This window comes from Panthera pardus, unplaced genomic scaffold (assembly GCF_024362965.1).
Source record: "Panthera pardus isolate Hobbes unplaced genomic scaffold, ASM2436296v1 HiC_scaffold_8, whole genome shotgun sequence".
NCBI classification, from domain to species: domain Eukaryota; kingdom Metazoa; phylum Chordata; class Mammalia; order Carnivora; family Felidae; genus Panthera; species Panthera pardus.
In genome coordinates, this window is record NW_026527013.1 from 108,474,682 (window position 1) to 108,496,556 (window position 21,875).

Here is a 21,875-nt window from a genome sequence, read left to right on the forward strand (position 1 = left end):
ACTCACACTAGGAAGATGGGTGTCAGTCTTTGAAAATCAGTGGGGCTTCATTCCAGAGTCTTTAAAAACCAGTGTGCTTTACTCCAGGAGAACTGAAGGGCAATGTAAAACTAAGTCCCCACACTTAAAAAGCCAACATACCAAATAACCGAGCCCAAGACCCAGCACAGAAGCAGCAGTTTGAAAGTGCCTGGGGCATACATAAAGGAGATTTATTGACTAATTTTAAGACATGTACCAGTGTAACAGATATCTACAGAAATTTTCTCTGGCAATGAAGGAGCAGGTAAGCACCATTTTTCTTGCCCTCCCCCACCCTAAATAGCCAGACACTTGTGGGAGTCTGTGCTAACATTCTCCATCTACGGGGCTAGCACTGTGTGATCCATTGCAGCATCTTCTGTAGATGTGCCACACCTGACCTGCTCACACTGGCAGACACCACTCCAAAGCAACTCCCACCCCCTCTATACCTGGGAGGCAGCCCCAGCTGGGACCCATATCCTCCAAATCAGCCCTACCCTGAGGAGGGAGGAAGTTAACTCCACATACCACTGTGCCCACAGGTCCTGGAGTTGAGCTTCTTAGTTGGCAAAAAAGGGACCAAGTGCATGCATCCCACACAGAGGACACTCTTGGAAGCCTGGTCCTGGTTACCAGTGAGGATTGTGGTACAGGGCACCACAGGACCCCTTCTACACAAGGCCACCTTGTTTAAGATCAGCAGATGAAGGTGACCTACGTAATACCAGGAAATAGAGAGTTAGAAAACATGAGGAGGCAGAGGAATATGTCTCAAATGAAGGAACAAGAAAAAGGCAGAGAAAAAAGAGCTAAAAGGAATGTAGATAAGAAATAGGGTGGATATGGATAAAGAGTTCAAAGTAATTGCATAAAGATACTCACTGGACTAGATAAAAGAGTGAATGAACTCAGTGAGAATTTCAACAAAGAGAAAGTATTAAAAAACAGAAGTGAAGGACAATAAGTGAAATGAAAAATACACTACAGGGAATAAACAGCAGATTAGAGGATGCAGAAGAATAGATCAGCAACCTGGTAGACAGGGTCATGGAAAGCAACTAATCTAAGCAACAAAAAGAAAAAAAATCATATTAAAAAATCAGGACAGGTTAAGAGAGCTCTATAACATAAGCATAATAACATTTATATTATGGGGACCCCAGAAACAGAAGAGAGAAACAAAGGGGCCAGAAACTTATTGGAAGAAATAATAGCTGAAAATTTCACTAATCTGGAGAAGGAAACAGACATTCAGGTCCAGGAATCACAGAGAGCCCCAAACAAGATTAACCCAAGGAGGTTCTCACCAAGATAATAAGTTAAATAACAAAGATTAAACATAGAGAGTCTTAAAAGCACCCAGAGCAAATAAAGTTACACAAAAGGGAAACCCCAGAAGACTATCAGTTGATTTTTCAGCAGAAACATTTCAAGTCAGAAGGAACTAACATGATATATTCAAAATGCTGAAAGGGAAAAACCTACAACCAAGAATATTCTACCCAGCAAGGTTGTCATTCAGAATTTAAGGAGAAATAAAAAATTTCCCAGACAATCAAAAGCTAAAAGAACTCATCACTAGCAAACCAGGTTTACAAGAAATGTTACAAGGACATCTTCAAGTAGAAAGAAAAGGTCACAACTAGAAGAAAATTATGAAATACAAGAATTTCACAAGAAACAACAAACATATGGTAAAGGTAGTAGAGTGATCACTAAGAAAGCCAGTATGAAGTTAAAACTCAGAAGTAGTAAAATCAAAAATATCTACAAAAACTAGTCAAGTGATATAAAAATGAGAAGATGTAAAATATAATATATATATAAAACGTGGAGAGAGGAAGGAGTAAAAATTTAGGGCTTTTATAGTGTGCTTGAACTTAAGTGACCATCAACTTAGAGTGTCACACGCATATGATGTTGTATATGAACCCCATGGTAACCACAAACCAAAAATCTATAATAGAAAAACAAAATATGAAGAGACAGAAATCCAATCTTAGCACTAAAGAAGACCTTTTAACCACAGGGAAGAGAGCTATGAGGAAAAATAAGGAACAGAGAAGAACTATAAAACAACCAGAAAATAATTAGTAAAATGGAAATAAGTACATACTTATCATGTAAAAGGACTAAATGCTCCAATCAAAAGATATAGGATGACTTAATGGATGAAAAAGTGAGACCTATCTATATGCTGTCTACAAGAGACTCACTTCAAACATAAAGACACATATAGACTAATAGGGAAGGTATGGAAAAAAAATACTCCATACAAATGGAAGAATAAAAAAGCAGGGGTAGCAATAATCATATCAGACAAAATAGACATTAAAACAAAGACATGAACAAGAGACAATAAAAGGTCATTATATAATAAAGGGATCAATCAAATAAGAGGGTATAATAATTGTAAATATCTATGAACCCAATGTAGAGGCACTTAAATATATAACGCTTATATCAACACACATAAAAGGAGAAACTGACAGCAATACAATAAGAGTAGGAGGCTTTAACACCCCACTACATTAATGGACAGATCATCCAGACAGAAAATCAATAGGGAAACAGTGGTCTGAATGTCACATTAGACTAGATAGACCTAACAGATGTGTATACAACATTCCCTTCTAAAACAGCAGAATACACATTTTTTTTAAGTGCACACAAAATATTCTCCAGGGTAGATCACATGATAGGACACAAAGCACGTCTCAATAAATTTAAAAAGAATGAAATTATATTATGTATCTTTTTCTACTGCAACAGAGTGAAATTAGGATTTAATTATAAGGGGTTAAAAACAAAAAAAAAAACTGAAACATAAAATATGGAGACAATATATTACTAAACAACACATGGATCAACAAAAAAATCAAAGAGAAAAATCAAGAAATACCTGAAGACAAATGGAAATGAAAACACAATGTTCCAAAATCTTTGGGATCCACCAAAAGAAGTTCTAAGAGGGAACTTCATAGCAACACAGGTCGACTTGAAGAAATAAGAAAAATATCCAACAATTTCACCTAAACCCCAAAAAAAACTAGAAAAAGAAGAACAAGCAAAGCCCAAAGTCAGTAGAAAGAACAAAATAATAAAAAAGTCACAGAATGAAATGAAACAGAAACGATAGAAAAGATCAATGAGACTAAGAGTTGGTTCTTTGAAACAATAAACAAAATTGGTAAACCTTTAGCCAGATCAATAAAAAAAAAAAAAGATCCCTCTCTCTCTCACACAAATAAACTTTAAAAAATAAATACAAAGGATTTTTAAAAATTCATATAAAAATTATATGCCAACAAACTGGACAATCTATAAGAAATGGGTACATTCTTAGAAACATACAATTTTCCTAGACTGAATCAGGAAGAAATAGAGAATCTGAATAGATCAATAACTAGTAACAAAATTGAACTGTTTATCAGAAAACTTCCAACAAACAAAAGTCAAGTATCAGATGGCTTCCAAAAAACAGAAAGAATGCTTCTAAATATAATCTATGAGGTCAGCATTACTCTGATACTAAAATCAGACAAAGACACCACAAAAATAAAATTAATAGACCAACATTTCTCCTGAACACAGATGGAAAAATTCTCAACAAAATATTATCAAACTGAATTCAAAAATACTCTAAAATGATTGTTCACCACAATTGAATCAGATTTATTCCATGGATTCAAGGATGGTTCAGTACATACAAATCAATAAATGTGTGGTACATGACATTAACAAGATAAAGGATAAAAACCATATGATCATCTCAATAGGTACAGAAAAAACATCTGACAATTTTCAACATGCATTCATAATTAGAAACTCCCAATAAAGTAGGTTTAGAGGAAACACATGTCAACTTAATAAAGACAAACATACATGACAAACACATAGCTAGGATCATTTAAGAGTGAAAAACTGAAAGCTTTTCCCCTAACATCAGGAACAAGGCAAGGATATCCATTCTCATTTTTTTATTTAACATGGTACTGGAAGTCCTAGCTAGCTAGCTATTAGACAACAGAAAGAAATAAAAGTCATCCAAATTAGTAAGGAAAATGTAAAACTGTCAATATTTGCAGATGACTTATACTATATATAGAAAACCCTACAGACCACATGAAAATCAAACCTAATAGATCTAATAAATGAATTCAGTAAAGTTGGGAGACACGAAATGAATATATAGAAATCTGTTGCATTTCTATACACTAATAATAAAATAGCAGAAAGGAAAATAAACAATCTCATTTACAATTGTATGAAAGAGAATAAAGTACCTGGAATAAATTTAACCAAAGAGGTAAAAAAACTGGACTCTAAAAACACCGATGAAAAACAAAACAAAACCCAAAAAACAAAGATGACACAAATATATTGAAAGATGCAAAGATATACAATGCTCACAGACTGAATTAATGTTAAAATGTCCATACTACCCAAAGCTATCTACAGATTTAATGCAGTCTCTCAAAAAATACCCAGTTTTTGAGTTGAGTTTCACAGAGATCCAACAGAAAATTCTAAAATTCATATGTAAGCACAAAAGTCCCCAAAGAGCCAAAGCAATCTTGAAAAAGAAAAATAAAGCTGGAAGTGTCACAGTCCCACTATAGTACTGACACAAAAACAGATACATAGATCCATGGAAAAAATTGAGAGCCCAGAAATAAAGCCATACATATATGGTAAATTAATCTATGACAAAGAAGGCAAGAAGATATAATGGGAAACTCTTCAATAAATGATGCTGAAAAAAATTGGGCAGCTACAGGCTAAAGAATGAAACCAGACCATTTTGTTACATCATATACAAAAATAAACTCAAAGGGGATTAAACACCTAAATCTAAGACCTGAAACCTTAAAACTAAAATAAAAGATAGGCGGTAATCACTTATACAGCAACCTTAGTAATATTTTTTTCTTAATCTGTCTCCTCAGGCAAGAGAAACAAAAACAAAAAAACAATTGGGACTATACCAAAATAATTGCACAGCAACAACCCATCAATAAGATGAAACGGCAACCTAGTGAATAGGAGAAAATACTTGCAAATGATAAATCTGATGAAGAGTTAATATCCAAAACATGTAAAGAACCCATACAACTAAACAGCAAAACAAACAACTCCCCCTCCCCCCACCCCACACACACATGCAAATAACCCAATTAAAAATAAGACTCTTAACTAAAGAGAACAAACTGAGGGTTGCTGGAGCGGAGGTGGGCAGGGGGTTGGGCTAAATGGGTGATGGGTTTAAGGAGAGCACTTGTTGTGATGAGCATTGAGTGTTGTATGTAAGTGATGAATCACTAAATTTAACCTGAAACTAATATTACCCTATGTTAATTAACTAGAATTTATTTTTTTAATTTTTTTTAATGTTTATTTATTTTTGAGACAGAGAGAGACAGAGCATGAACGGGGGAGGGTCAGGGAGAGAGGGAGACACAGAATCTGAAGCAGGCTTCAGGCTCTGAGCTGTCAGCACAGAGCCTGACACAGGGCTCGAACTCACGAACCGGGAGATCATGACCTGAGCCGAAGTGGGACCCTTAACTGACTGAGCCACCCAGGCGCCCCAATTAACTAGAATTTAAATACAAACTTGAAACATAAAAAAATAAAAAATGAGAAGACTTAAACAGGTTTTGCTTTGTTTTTTTTTTTAAAGAAAACATACAGATGGCCAACAGACAGACACATGAAAACATGTTCATCATCACTTACCATCAGGGAAATGGAAATCAAGACAACAATGAGTTATCACTTTACAAGAATTAGAATGGCTAGTATCATAAAACATAAGAAATAACTTGTGTTGGTGAGGATGTAGAGAAAAAGAAACCCCTGTGCACTGTTGGTGGGGATGTAAAATGATACAGCCACTGTTGAAAACAGGATAGAGGTTCCTCAAAAAACTGAAAATAGAAGTACCATATGATAGGGGTTCCCAAGTGGCTCAGTCACTTAAACATCAGACTCTTGTTTTTGGCTCAGGTCATGATCTCATTGTCAGGCTCTGTGCTGGCAGCATGGAGCCTGCTTGGGATCCTCTGTCTCCCTCTCTCTCTGATGCTGCCCTGCTCACACTGTCTCTGTCTCTCTCAAGATAAATAAATAAATAAATAAATAAATAAATAAATAAATAAATAATAAGCAAACTAACTGAAAAACAAAGAGAAAAAGAAGTACCGTATCATACAATAATTCCACTTCTGCATATTATCAGAAAAAACCACTAATTCAAAAAGATATATGCACCTCTATATTTAACACAGCATCATTTATAATAACAAAGATATGGAAGTTACCTATGTGTCTATTGATAGATGAATGGATAAAGAAGATATGCTAGATATACACAATGGAATAGCACTCAGCCGTGAAAAGAATGAAATCTTTCAATTCAAGACAACATGGATGGACCTATAGGGTATTTTGCCAAGTGAATTTAGCCAAAGACAAATACCACATGATTTCACTTATATGTGGAATATAAAAAAATAAAACAAATGAACAAATAAACGACAATAACAAAGAAACAGGCTCATAAATATAGAGGACTGGGCTCCAAAGGAGACAGGGGCACAAAATGAGTGAAGGAGATTAAGAGGTGCAAACTTCCTTCCAGTTATAAAATAAATAAGCCACAGGGATGATAAGTACAGTAAAGAGAATATAGCCAATAATATTGTAATACTCTTATCATGATGAGCATTTCATAATTTTTCTAATTCTTATATCACTGTTTTACACCTTTAATATTACATGTCAACTATATTTCAGTTCTAAAAAATCATCAAACAATACACACGATTTGTGCATTTTACCTCATATAAAATTTACCTCATCAAAATAGTTAATGAATAATGAACTCTAGCTGATGAGATGTGTATTAAGTGTTTTGAGGTGAAGAATACTGATTATCTTCAATCAATTTTAAAATGCATAAAAAAATTAGAAGAATGGATGGACAGAGATATTGATGGATAGATAGGTGAAAACTGAAGTCGGCAAAATTATAGAATGTGATAATGGTATTCCCCATGTAAAACTTCAGCTTCCTTTATGTTTAGAAATCATAATACTAGAAAAAAATAAGGTAGATCATTTTTCCTTTCTTTCTTCATTTTTATTGCTCCTGAAATAAAATTTCAGGGGCATGTACCATTGAGGGTCATTCTAAGGAATAATAAAGTACTATGGGTACTAACAATTATCATCACACACACACTCACACATGGAGAAGAGAGAATGGAAAAGAAATTAACTTTGATGGAATTTAAAGAAAAGTTTTTGAACAAAGGATCTAATGATAAAATAAGGAGCTAGAAAGTATTGAACTACACAATTCCTAGTTTTTCCTTCCTTGCTTTTTTTTTTTTTTTTTTTTTTTTTTCACTGTGTGGTTTGGAGATTTTGGGGTTTTTTTGTTTTTTTGTTTTTTTTTTTTTTCCTCTTTGAACACTGAAGCGGTGACAGCAATGATTATTCCTAAGTACACATTTGAATGAAAAGCCACACTATGGAATATTTCACTTTCCCTGCAAATCTTCTCACAACCTTCTCATAAATAAATGGGGCTAGAGTCAAGGAAACTGGGCTAAATCCCTCCCTTACTGCTTGGACTATTCCCAAATCATTCATCAGGGACAGGGAAGGATGGGAGCTTCTCTTTGGCATATATCTTAGGGAGGTCTGGCAGGGTTAAGGGAAAGAGACAAAGAAGCCTATGCTCAAATATCCTGGGTATTTTTGCCAATCTACTTAAAAAAATACATGCACAGCATGCTTTTGTCAATAAATCCTCCATGTGCTTATACTGGAGGTGCTGAAAATTGCTTGGATAGTTCAAAATTGTATCTGGAGCTTTTGGCAGATCAGTGTTCTGACAAGTGAAGTTGAAAATTTCTACCTCTAGATCCTGTAGTCAACAACCTCTGAGAATTGCTAATGGTTTTTACTGGATTAGAATTGACGGACTCTTCTGATTTGAGTGGTATCCATTTCAATTATGCCATTACTCCCCAGGCAAGGAGAATGATCTTGTGCAGGAGCATTGGGCCAGCTTGAGAGCAAAAATATCCTGGTCCCAGGGAAATTATGCATGGTGTGTAACAGTCACAGAATCCATGATAGATTGTTCTGTGCAATTGCTCTTAAGTCTGCTTAGGATTCTATGTCCTATTTTAAATCTGTGAAATGAAATTTCATGCCATAGGGTTCTCAATGAGAGGAAAGATTACAGGAAAAAAAAATAAAGAATAAAGCCAATGCAAGACAGAACACCTTTTATGGTATGAATGGCTCTTAAAACTCTTTTCCTTTCACTAAAAAAAAAAAAAGTTTTATTGTTAACTGTTTCATTTTGGGGGTATAAAATTGTTTATGGGGCTTAGAGCAGAAAGCCACCATGCCTTATCTTTTCCTGGCTCCTATTCTTGAAAAGAAAAAAAAAAATTGCCTAATAATAGTGTGGCAAGACTTTAAGTAAAAAGTGTATTTTATAATTTCTTTAATTAAACATGATCAAAGGTGCCTTTAAAGCATTTGAACCAGCACTTTCCTAGTTATGTGGCACTGTCTATATTCTTTAAACATGGCCATTGGCTCAATGTCCCCGTTGTTGGTTCAATAGTTTCTTTTGCTATGGACGACCAAAATTTTCCATTCTTTGAAACCTAGTGTTTTTACTATACACAGATGAAACACACCTGTTTCTGATATACAACCACTTTCAATTCTTGTTAGCTGTGAAAAATTCATGAAATGGAAAAAATCTGTGTTCTCCTTGCTGGTGTAAAATATAAATTTGGAGCTTCACATTGTCGATTAAAAGAAAAAAAATAGGAAACACCTACTGTGTGCAAGGAAGCTGCCATAGAATTCAACAAATCTGAAAATGCTTATTGAGCACCCAATCTGGGTCATGCTGTCTCACACAATCTAAAAGGTGGGCTATGAAAACAAACAAAAACAGAAACAAAAACAACAATAAGCAGGAAGAAAGTGAGTAGAGAGTTCTGGGGATAGGAGGACTTTTAAATAGGATGACCAGGGTCCTCTTTATGGGGGAAAATATTATAATGGGGAAATCTGAAGATTGAAGGAAGCGAAGGTTTAAGCAATGTTGGTTTTGGGGGGAAGACCTTTCCCAACAGAGGGAGCACCAAGGGCTTCGAGGTAGAATACCGAACATTCTAAAAAAAGAAAGGAGGCCAATGACATCACAAGTAAACACCTGAGGTGGGAAGCAGTAAGAGATGAGAGCCTGGAAGGACAGGGCACCAAATTATTCAGGGTCTTGTAAGACTTGGAGTTTTACCGTGGTAGCATGGGATATTTTAGAAGAGTTGAGCGAAGGGACACAGTATCCGATTTTATATAATACCTCAATCAATATGGCTGTTCTATTGAATATGTGTACACTACACGATGCAAGTGCAGAAGAAGAGAAGCCAGTTAGCAAGCCACTGGGTACCTCAGACAAGAGATGATTATAGCTTTGATCAAGGTCATAGATATGGAATGGTGAGAAGTGGTCAAATTCTCAATATATTTGGCAGATAAAATGAGCAGAATTCATTGAAAGGTTGCATGAGGGGCACCTGGGTGGCTCAGTCGGTCAAGCGTTCGACTTCAGCTCAGGTCATGATCTCACAGTCTGTGAGTTCAAGCCCTGCATTGGGCTCTGTGCTGACAGCTCAGAGCGTGGAGCCTGTTTCAGATTGTCTCCCTCTCTCTCTGCCCCTCCCCCACTCACGCTCTGTCTCTCTCAAAAATAAATAAACATTAAAAAAAAGAAAGGTTGAATGAATGAAGTGAAAAAGATGAATCAATGATGATTCTAAGATAGTGGTTGCCATTTGCTAAGATGGGAGGTAAAGCAGATTTGAGGGGCAGCAAATGGGGATTTCTGTCTGGGACACATTACATTTGAGATACCAGGTAAAGATACAAGTGAAGATGATTCCACATGAAGGTGGAGATAACCATCTGGAGTTGAGGGTAGATGGATATATGTGTATATATTTGTGAGTCATCAGATGATTCATACATATATACAGGACCATCAGCAACTAAGGGATTCAAGGCTGAAATGACAATAAAGTGAGCAGAGGCATGCAGCTGTGAACCAAATGTAGGATAATTACTAGCAGTTAGCCATTACAAGGTTAACTGCTTGTGTTCTGTTAAGAGTCCAGACCAGTGACTCAAAACAAAACAAAACAAAACAAAATAAAACAAAACAGTAAAAATAAATGGCCATTGAGGGAGGGAGAAAATTGAGAAAGCACGATGTCCTAGAAACCTACTGAAAAAAAAAAGTAAATAAATAACATTTACCTTGTGGTAAATACAAATAATTTTCTAGCTTATAATGAAGTTAAAAGGATATAAAAAATATTCAACATTTAGCATACAAAGTGGTAAATGCTGCAAAAGATTTTAAACCCAATGTTGAGAGATGGATAGAAACCTGACTCACAGAAAGAGGAAGAGGAGACATTTATATTAGAGGGAAACTCTTAAAAAGGAGTCCTGAGAAGGGAGCACAACGTATATTTGAGGAATAGTGAGTAGTCCAAGGTAGCTGGGGAGTACAAGATGTTTTTTATAAATGTCTGAAGCAGGTTTCCTGTGCCAAAAGATATTCAAATTTTGCTGTATGTGCACATGTGTGTGTATATGTGTGTGTGTGTGTGTGTGTGTGTGTGTGTGTATCAAACCTCCAGAAACAATGGGTCTGAGAACATAATAATGAAACTTACTTAATTTGCCATCCCATGCCCACACCCCGCCAATCTCTCAGCTATCAGATTTTGTCTTTTCATCTGTAAATATACTAATAGCTAAGTAAAACATCTATCTCTATCTGTTTAACATCTATGGAGTGCCTGCTCCATGTAAACTCTGGTGGAAGGAACGAAGGACTAACATAAACATGCAAAAATATTCATTGCAATGCACGGAATTGGGCCTTGTGGAACCAGGAGGGAGAAAGTAGAGAAATATGAATACGATAAGACTCATTCTCTGAACGGTTGTATAAATTTATTAGGATAGCCTGCCTTAACAGTTGAAAAATAGAAAATCCGTGCCATAGATGTGGAGTTTGGCCCAGCATAATCTGACCTATGCTCCAGTTCCATGGAGACGAGAAAGCTATGTTGCCTACAATCACATACAAAATTCTTTAAGGATAACAGTCATCACTTCTGGGGTCAGAACAACTCATGGCATCGAATAAAGGAAGAGAATCACAAGGAATCACACAAGACTTTATTTTTAGTAACAGAAAAACTTACTATACTCCATTCCCCAAAGATGAACGTGGTAAATTTTCTTAAAAATTTGTTAACGTGAGTTTTGGCCCCTAAAATTGGGCCAATTTTTCACAGGTATTTTTCCCACCTTTGTATTCTTAATGACATAGTGGGATGAACTAAGTCAGAGGACCTATTTCCCAATCTAAACTGAGACGCCAGTTGATCCCCTCAGTGTCTTTACACCTCATGCGTCTCATTGGCAAAATTAAGAGAGAGGACAGTGGTGTAAAGTGGGAAAGAACACTTTGGGGTCATACAGACTTAGAAGCTATATGATATTAGGCAAGTTACTAAATGTCTGAATTTCAGTTGTTAAACAGCAAATTAGAATAACAGGTCTCACACAATGTTGCCACAAAGATAAAAAGAAGTCATGTACAGAAAATTTCTGGCATATAGTAGACACTCAATGAATGTTCATTTCCTTCCTGCTTTTAACTTGAGCAATTCAGTTCCAATATAATGTTAAGACTTAATTCTAGAAAAAAAAAAGTTTAGCAAAGTAATTATAGAGTTTTACCACTATCAGCTATTTTTAAACTTTTTTTTTAAAAATTGGCATCTGGTCTATCTCAGAGTTTAAAGACAACTTCTATCTTTAGGGTAAAAATAAAGAACTCACAGAGAGCATGTACCACACAAACCGTGAAGAAAAAAAAAATGCTCCCCTTGAGAGAAGTTTCAAGAATATTGAGGGGAAAACTAGAAAGAAAGAAAGGCGGAAAGAATTTAGTTGATACACAGTTTTAGAGTCTATAAATTAAAAATAAACCAAGTAGGAGAAAGGTATTTGCTGTGTTGCCCTCCTGATTAAGATGGGTTAGGTACTATGGCTGGCGTAACACAGTCATCTTCCTTTCTCTCAAAACGGAAAATTTATTTTTCATGAAAGTGAGAATTTATTGCAGGAATGTCAGTTCAGTGAATGAGTCTATGCTCTATGTAAAAGGAAATGGATACTTTACTACTTTGACCTTTCTATATTTTTCATATTTTGTCTGGCTACATATTGCAACCATTCCTTTCGGTTAGCAATTAAAGTCAAATTTGCAGCTGCTTTTACAAAACCAACACTTCTCTCCTACAAATGAAAATTTCAAAGTCCTCATGTTTGATTTCTAATATCATCCAATTTGTTATTGAGACATATAAAATACCCCAAGGATGAAGAAACACAATAGTCACTGTCCCTTAGCACTATCTATCACTCTGCATTTTAGTTTGTCATCCAGTATAAAAAGTAAAGAAAGAAAAGTAAGCAAGAGGTTGCAATAATTTACGCCTGTCTAGGAAGTTTGGCACCGTAGCTTCATGTATAGGGAGCCCTTTACAGGAGAAAAAAACGTAACCAGAGACTATGTGAGTGTGGAAGATGAGATCATCCACCAACAGCAATCTTTCAAATTCACAGACACTTCCGGATTCATGAGGTGAGAATGAACAGTGCAGAGTACTGTAACACTCATTTGTAGTGTTTGAATTTGTTAACATGCACTCTCAAGCTGTCTTTGTCTGAGAGCGTTTATACCACAAGTGAAAAAAATCAGTATGGACAATACCACTATCAATTGAAATCAGGATAGTCTTTAAGTATGAAAAAAAGGACCATATGTAACTCTAAAGCATATTTAATAGAAATAAGTGCAAATTTGGGAGAAACTTGCCATCATCTTGTTTTTCACAAATATTTTCCTAACGAATCTTTTAAATTATTAATTTGAATTAATTCCAACTTACTTGAATGTATTTGTCTTCTACTAAGCATGATCAATCTTTGTCTTGAAGGTTTTTTTAACTAAACATTCTATTCAAGGTACAATAAATTTATCAATGATTAATAAAGATAAAAGAAAATAATTTATAGAAGCATGCAGCGATCCATACCTCTTTTACATGTCTCTAATAAAAACTGACGTCGATATTATTTCAGCCTCAACATCAGAAACAGGAGATGAGAAATATATCTTGGTAGTTTCTCTAGAAACATGCAAATCAAAATCTAGGGATCAGATGGTGAGAATAGTAAGGTGTTTCAGGGTAAGAGAAGGAGGATGTGGTATTAATATTGGCTACTTGGGTCCTAGTGTGTATCAAAAAATATTAAAATAATGTGCATTAGTGAAGTATCACTTACTTTGAAGGACTTATGTAGTGACCCAAGAATTAAAAAAGCAAGTATTTGGGCTAACAAAAATACACAGATATGATGACAGACATTATTAAATTAATAGATCAGGAATACATGAAAGTATATGTAAGGGACTTTGAGGTATAGACCAAGGCTCGTCAAATTTTAAAGAGTATAAAAAACAGATTTGTGAATCAGTAGATTTGGGATGGGACCCAAGATTCTGCATTTCTTGCAAGCCTCCAGGCCATGCTGAGGCTGTTAGTCTAAGGATCATACTCTGAGTAGCAAAGCCCTGATCATGACAAAGAAAGTTTAGGGCTTATCTTAGAAATTGCACCTAGAGAAGTCTGAATATCAAGTTATCTGTCTCACCAACTTGTGCCACCACTCTTATTTTCAACGGAATCCATTCCAGGAAATAGAAATACAAGTGGCTAATGCTTTTAAATAATCACAATGTGACATTTTTATATTAAGGTAAATAAATGAATTATTTAACCCTCAAAAGAGTCTATGAGGCAAATACTTTTATTATCTTCACTTTACACTAAAAATAAACAGGCTTGGGGAATTTAATTAATCAAGTCAAGCCCATACAAGCAGCATTCAGAAACAGAATTCTGAATATGGTAGCCCTGACTCCAGAGCCTAAATATTTTCATCAATGTTATGACAATGATCAAGACTGTTCTATTGCATTATTAGTAATGTTACAAAGGATAGGGATACAATTTTGTATAAATTTTGGGGTGTATCATCATTAGCTTCTAGAACAGGATTTATTCAAGAATAACTGCTCCTGACATTAGAAATCTTAAATGAATGGTGACTAGCAGTTTAGATACACCAAATATAATCACTTTCAAGAGTCAGAATAAATAAAGGATGGGACTAAAATTCTTACTGGATTGAGTTCTTTAGATTAAAGAAAGAACAGATTCTAGATAGGGACAGGAGGCTCTATAGTCCTCAACATATGGGATAACCCTTAAAGTTCCACGTCTGAAAAAAATAGCCCTTAAACTTTAGAATCCGTAAAGGATTTTTACTATTGAAGGGTACACTATTAAATATTTTATGCATTCTGTTATTTTTAAAGGGTGTAATCCCTCCTAAGGTGTGTTGGCCCTGGGGTCTTTGAACCAGTCTAGACCAGAATTAACTAGGAGCCATCATTTTCATTATAAGTATGTTATAATTATGTTTGCTTATTTCACACTGTTTAATATACTCCGTCCTGTTAAACGACATCACAGGGCCTTCAGCACCTGTTGCTTATTTCTGCCAGATTGAAAGTATTCCTTTCTCTTTATTTTTTGTGTGCAAGGATAAGATGAACTTGCCAAGGGTTGTCATTCTTGCATACACCTGCCAAGAGGCAAATACTTTAATAGTTGAAATGCTTATAGCATATGCTGCAGTTGCTGTAGCTACCAACTTCCAATGCCTGGTATTTCATAAGAGATTGAATATAGTCGGGATGACAGATTCATCCCTTGATATATGCATATGAGACCATATGCCCCTGAGTATACACCCTGTTTATATACCACATCCCTGGAGTTAGTGTTGGCTGAGAATATATCTTCCAGTAATTTACTACCTTACATCCTCAACTTTTAAAAGTCAATAATAAATCTCTTGACACATATTGATTTGTTGGCACTGCTTACATGAAAGATGGCATCAGGCTGTGCCGAAAAAACAAAAACAAAACCAAAAACAAAATAGGGTTTATGGTTGTAAGATAGGATCCTTCTTCTGCTTTGTTAACTTCTTTACTTTCCCTAAGGATTCCTGTTGCATTTCCCACTCTTCTGTTAGGTCTTCAATCCAGATGAAAGTAAGTATTGGTAAGCTATGGTATCCGGAGTTGAGCTAAGCTTAGAAAAATAGGGTGAAACTACCCAGCTGCTGGGGTTCGGCCAGTTGACTCTAAGACTCAAGGGACACTAGACAGTTTTCATGTAAGGCACAACAATCAGCATCCTAAAGATAGGCTTTGCCTTGGATGCAATTGGGAAATGGGGCTTAGCATAATACTGTCTTTCCTTGAATCCTACTGAGGTAACCAGAAAGATAAAGGCAGAAAAGAATATATCCCTTTTCAATGATTTTTTTCAACTCTATCCTACCAATCTTGTCAGATCTCAGCGGAAGTGTAGAATGGAAGGTAAGACGTATAGTTAAGGTTTTCTAGAAGGCTGGCATGTGACTAAAGTGAAGAAAGAGCAATGGAGATATGTTTCTGCTTTCATTGTTTTACTACATTCCCAAGGACACGTGAAGCCTTCCTGGTGTTGGTGAATTCCTGTGAAGCCCATGCACATATCAGTATGTCTATCTTTTCTATCCATGAGTTGATCAAGGTGGCACAAATTTAACTCCTATTCCTTGACAAATAAAATTCCATCCAAACTCTCCTGCAATCCACAGTGAAATTGACCTCTACAGCAGTTTTGTGAGTACCCTCAGGAGACTGGACAGTTAGTTTTCCTTTATAACAGTGCAACACATTCCTAGATATCTCTTTCCATCTCCCTCTCCTTCCCTCTCATGTGTGCAAACACCACATGAGCCCAGGCTGTTTGATAACTAAGGAATGAATTACGTATTTTAAGACCTTTACAATTAGAAGAGAGATGGGTTTAATTCATTAACTTCAAGCTTTCATGAACCAAGTGGTCAAGAGCTTTCTCAGGGTAGTGTCAGAATGGAACCAGGGGATTTTTCTCAAAGGAAAAACTTCTAATGACATTATTTTTAATAAGTCCACTAACCTCTACACTGGCAATTCATTATACTTTCTGGAATAAGAGGTCTTGCTGTAGGGCTATAGCTAACCGGCTTTTCCTTGTCCTGAGCTACTTACTGTGCCTCAGTAACTAAACCTCCTTGGATATAATTCAGTCACAGATAGATTTTCTCAGAGGTTCTTGGTACACCTAATTTTAACTTTTTCAAAAATGTTTATTTATTTTTGAGAGAGAGATAATGCAAGTGGGGAAGGGGCAAAGACGCGGGACAGAGGATCTGAAGCAGGCTCTGCACCAACACCAGTGAGCCTGATGTGGGGCTTGAACTCCCAAACCACGAGATCATGACCTGAGCCAAAGTCAGATGCTTAACCAAATGAGCCACCCAGGTGCCCCTAATTTTAACTTTTTAACTGATGGCTCTGCTGACATAAAACCAGGAATGGGATATACTTGAAGATACAAAGCATCTTCAGGTATGCTCAGGTACACTATTATACAGGAAAGAAACAGATAAGTTCCTATGGGCTATACGTCTACTACCTAGCTGGTAGTGTCACTGAATCATTACCTGGTAAAACATAATAGGAAAAAGGGTCAGAGTTGGTGGCTTTCATCATACTCAGAAAAACACATAGGAGACAGAGTAGAAACTCTTTCTTTTAGAGCCTATGTCACTAATCAAAGAATTCCAAAGAGAATTCTATGCACTGTCGCTGTTAAAATTTAAAAGAAGATTAGAGACCCATTTCCAGCCAGAATAATTTGAAAGCTCTGACATGTACCATTAGATTGTTTGATGAGCATTTGCAGAAGAATGAAATGTCTGTTTTGACCTTTGTAGTGTGAGTAACATATGTCGAAAAGAAGGACAGGAGGCTTATTTTTATACAGATAACAGAAAGCTGCTCTCCTTGTTAAGAAAGTATGGCAGGCTGATTCTTTCTTTTTCCTTTGTAATTTCAAAGTCCTCCCAGATAAACCTTTGCGATATACAACTTGGTTTTGACATCCTGGCTTTATGCCTCTTACTGTTTATAAGTCATGTAAGGAAGTCATCTATCTTGACCAATATGGCTTAGACATATTTTCCATGTTAATTACACATGTTTGGACTGACACTGCAGTGATACAATTTCATTTGTTTAAAACAACAGAATGGATGGCTCTTTAATTCAACAAATGTAGGTAAAAATTCTTCCCAGAGTAAATTGAACAAGTCTGGAAATTATAAAGTCACAGGCACTAGTGGCTGAAGCCCCAGAGACGAAGAAGCTGATATTCTGCAAGGATCCTTATTTAGATTAAAAGCATATTGGAAAAGTACAACACAATTATCAAAAATATATAATTATAATAATATATACGTTAGACACTCCAACAAGATTGGTGTCCTAAAAATAATCAGCAGTTTAAAAGGAAGCAGAAGCATTTTTTACTTTGACCCAATGGAAATGTTCAGATTTGGGCTGTGTTTTTAAGCAGGGCATCAACCCTTTTTTACACTTAACAGAACCCCAGCAGTTAACCCCGTAATGGCCAACTGCTAGTTATTATCCTACATTTGGTCCACAGCTGCATGGTTCTGCTCACTTTATTGTCGTTTCAGCCCTCAATCCATTAGCTGCCTGGTGACCGCTTGCATGCAGAGGGGCGTTTGGTTAACTAAATCCCCATCAGGATCACAGCTGTTGTAAAATATGCGGTGACAAAAATATCCATGTGCAATGCATTGTAGATAAATCTGTAAGCCAATTTAAGCAAAACTTGAAAAACAAATGAGGGGCCTCACTGAATTCTCTGGCTTCTGAACATTATAAACTACATTTCCTTTATTTTAGGGAATAGTCTTTGTAAGATTCCAGCATTCTCCTTTTCCTGCATGGGATGAGTGGGGCTAAATTTCAAAATAATAGGTCCAGCTCAGGAAAGTATTTCTTCACAACTTCTTTCACTCAGCAGTAAGAGAATAAGAGTCATGTTCAATAATTCAAACAAATTCCTGATTTTGGCATAGCATTAATGTCAGCATTAGGTATTTATTCACAATGTGCCTGGACTTAAACACCGTACCATTGTCTGAATTTCTCCCAGCCAAGAGGCTTAACTCAGTGGTTATGTATGTGCAAATACATCATACCACAACTGTTTGCAACAGCCAAAGCTGCCAGGTCGAGTTCATCTCACAGAGGGCTTTGAAAATGCCCTAAAAGTATTTTGGTTGGTATTATAATGGTCAACCCTATGTCCAGTTATGACAATGAGACATTATGCTGATTATGCTCCTTCTTGCTACCTGGAACTATTTATAAACAGGAAGAAGATGAGGAAATAAACAACTATACCAAAAATAAATAGTGAAGAAATCCTTTTCTGTATTATATCAGTGAATGTCACTTCTTTGTCACTTTGTCAAAATCCAAAATCAAGAGGCAGATGTGATCTGAAACCTTCTTAGATCTAACCAAACTTGACCCCACACATGGGGAATTGTTTCTATTTCTAACTAATCTAAAATTTGGTTTGTCCCTGCCTGTGTTGACTGATTTGAATACCTACCCCAGATTCTGCTTGTTTTATTAAATTGTTCAGATGTTCCTTAACAGTGACCTAGATTTTTCTACTTCATTAACTCAAATAGATCTTAAGCACCTACTATGTGCAAGGCACAAGGGATAAGATATTAACGAGTTGCAGTCCCTGCATGCAAGGAAGTTAGGTTTCAAAGCCATAGAATCTGCCAAATGTAAGAGGAAAGATTCTTTTTTTTTTCTTTTCCTTCCATTCATTCTCCAGTCCTGTGGTGTCATGAATCAAACAAGTGAGAGAAAAAGTGCCATTAGTTCTTTCGAGCTGTTTTACCAACTGGGTGAGATAAGTGCAAACTCCTGAGATATGTATATTACCAGTATGCTGGTGACTTATTAACTTCTTCCTAATGTTCAGTGAGAAAAAAATTAATTACAAATTATCAGGTAGATATCCAGAGTATTACCAATGTACTACATGCATGAAATTTAAAAAAAAAAAAACATAGTATAAATTATACATATTATCTTCCAGGAATTTACAACTAAGTCAGGGAGACAATATTATGACAATTAAAAAAACCAGAATGCAATGAATTGCAGTATGTACGTGTATATACATTTACACAATTGATATAAAAAATAAGAATGATGAGTTTTAGATATAAGAGAGCTCTTAGTTTAGAACTGTCAAGGAAGGTTTAATTAGTTTAGATCCTCCTCATGTCACATGATATGGTTCTACTTTATGGTTTTTTGAGAAGGGTCCCCTCTATCCACAAGATAAAGCATTGAAAGGACTGTGTGGAATCCAGAGGTGGAGTGCAAATTCACTCTACTACATGGAGCCGGTAACCTTGTTGCAAGTTTGGTCAAGAACAGTGAATTCCACTGGGCTCCTAACTATTAGGCTAAGTCCTAAGCCTACTGGAGTCCTAATTTTTCTTCCTATATTTTAGGCCTTTTTTTTCTTTTTTCTCTTCTCCATTGGTTAATTCTGTGCTACTATTTGAAGGCAGGTCATGGTCTATAAAAGAGGGTTTGTTTGTTTGTTTTTTAAAATAAAGTTAACAAATATTAAAATCAATTTTTTTAAAAAAATCTGGATTTAAATGTGAACATCTATCTGACCAAGCAGACCCACAAGACAGATCCCCTTTTGCTAAATATATATATATATATATATATATATATATATATATATATATGTATGTATATGTGTATACACACACACACACACACACACACACACACACATACATTTCCTGGAGCTAAGAATTAAATATTTCCTGTTCTTTATTCTAATTTAAAAAAAATAATAAAAATTTCTTGAAATTGTAGTTTAAAGTGTTTTTTTTTTGTTTTTGTTTTTGTTTTTTAATTAGAGCAGCCCAGGTCTTAGATATCTTATAACAGATGAGAAATAGAGATGTTGATATTCAATTCAGTTCAAAAATCCGTTACTGAGCATATGTATCTATCTTCTATCTATCATCTATCTATGTCCTTTAAATGAGATATTATGAAAACAAAATAAGACAGTCTTATATGTCAAGTTACCTCTAATCACTGGCAAAGTATAAAACAAGCCAAGACCTTAATCATGATATAGCTAGAGTGTAAGAATCAAAAACATCATAAAAAATATACAGGTTGAGCACCTGACACATAACAGATAAGATCTCAAACAGAAGGCATACTAATTCTTTTTTTTTTTTTTTTTTTTTTTTTTTTTTTCAACGTTTTTTATTTTTATTTTTGGGACAGAGAGAGACAGAGCATGAACGGGGGAGGGGCAGAGAGAGAGGGAGACACAGAATCGGAAACAGGCTCCAGGCTCCGAGCCATCAGCCCAGAGCCTGACGCGGGGCTCGAACTCACAGACCGCGAGATCGTGACCTGGCTGAAGTCGGACGTTTAACCGACTGCGCCACCCAGGCGCCCCAAGGCATACTAATTCTTAAAAGAAAACCAAAGTTAAGGAAATCGAAGAAACAGGAATGAAACAGACTTTCCTTCCAAAGAAACACCTTCTAAAAGGAACAGAGATATAAAATATGTTAAATTTTAGGGGAAAATGCAAAATTCAATGGATAGGGGCACCTGGGTGGCTCAGTTGGCTGAGTGTTCGACTTCGGTTCAGGGCATGATCTTAACGTTTGTGGGTTCAAGTCCCATGTCAAGCTCTGTGCTGACAGCTCAGAGCCTGGAGCCTGCCTTGTATTCTGTGTCTCCCACTCTCTCTCTCCCCCTCTCCAACTCATGCTCTCCCTCTTCCTCTCTCAAAAATAAATAAACATTTAGAAATTTAAAGAACAAAAACAAAATTCAAGGGATAGAGAGATGAAAGAAAAGGTGGAAGAGTAGTCTGGGAAGGAGGGCTTTATATACCAGATTACAGAGTTTGGAAGTTATGAGATAATGAAGATACATTTAAAAATTTTGTGAAAAAGTATCTCATGATGAGATAATGAGGACCTATGCTAAGTACTATTTGTCATGAACAGGAAAAATAAATATAGTGAAAATAATCAGAAATAAAGTCAATAGGACTTCATGTGGGAAAGACAGAGAAAACACTTGTGTCAAATATGAGGCTGAAGTTCCTATCTTGAGTGAGTTATTGGTTGATAGATTTTATTACCTGTAATAAGCAGCACAGAAAAAGTAATTAGATCAAGGCTTAAATTGAAGGTAGGAAATTTTATATCTGAAATTACAGAGTAGGTAAGAAAAAGTAAAATACCAATGAATTTGTATTCATCAATTTTCTCTTAAACTAGATAGAATTTTAGAATCTGGCTGGCAAAATCTATCTAAAAGAAAGATTTTTTTTACAAAGATTGCACCTAATAAGAATGAATCTAGGGGCATCTGGGTGGCTCAGTTTGTTGAGCGTCGGACTTCAGCTCACGTCATGATCTCACACTCCGTGAGTTCCAGCCCCACGTTGGGTTCTGTGCCGACAGCTCAGAGCCTGGAGCCTGCTTCCGACTCTGTGTCTCCCTCTCTCTCTCTGCCCCTCCCCTGCTCATGCTGTCTCTCTCACTCTCAAAAATGAATAAATGTTAAGAAAAAAATTTAAGAATGAATC

At 35.9% G+C, this 21,875-nt stretch overlaps 1 long non-coding RNA gene across 3 annotated transcripts in view; it reads right to left on the reverse strand.

The window, feature by feature from the left end:
- The window catches only part of LOC109263772 (uncharacterized), a 220,655-nt gene that overhangs the window by 138,228 nt on the left and 60,552 nt on the right, over positions 1 to 21,875 (reverse strand). For all 3 annotated transcript variants that reach the window (XR_008420451.1, XR_002078385.2, XR_008420452.1), the window contains exon 2: positions 11,989 to 12,068. This is a non-coding gene — a long non-coding RNA (uncharacterized LOC109263772). The remainder of the gene's footprint in view (positions 1 to 11,988; positions 12,069 to 21,875) is intronic.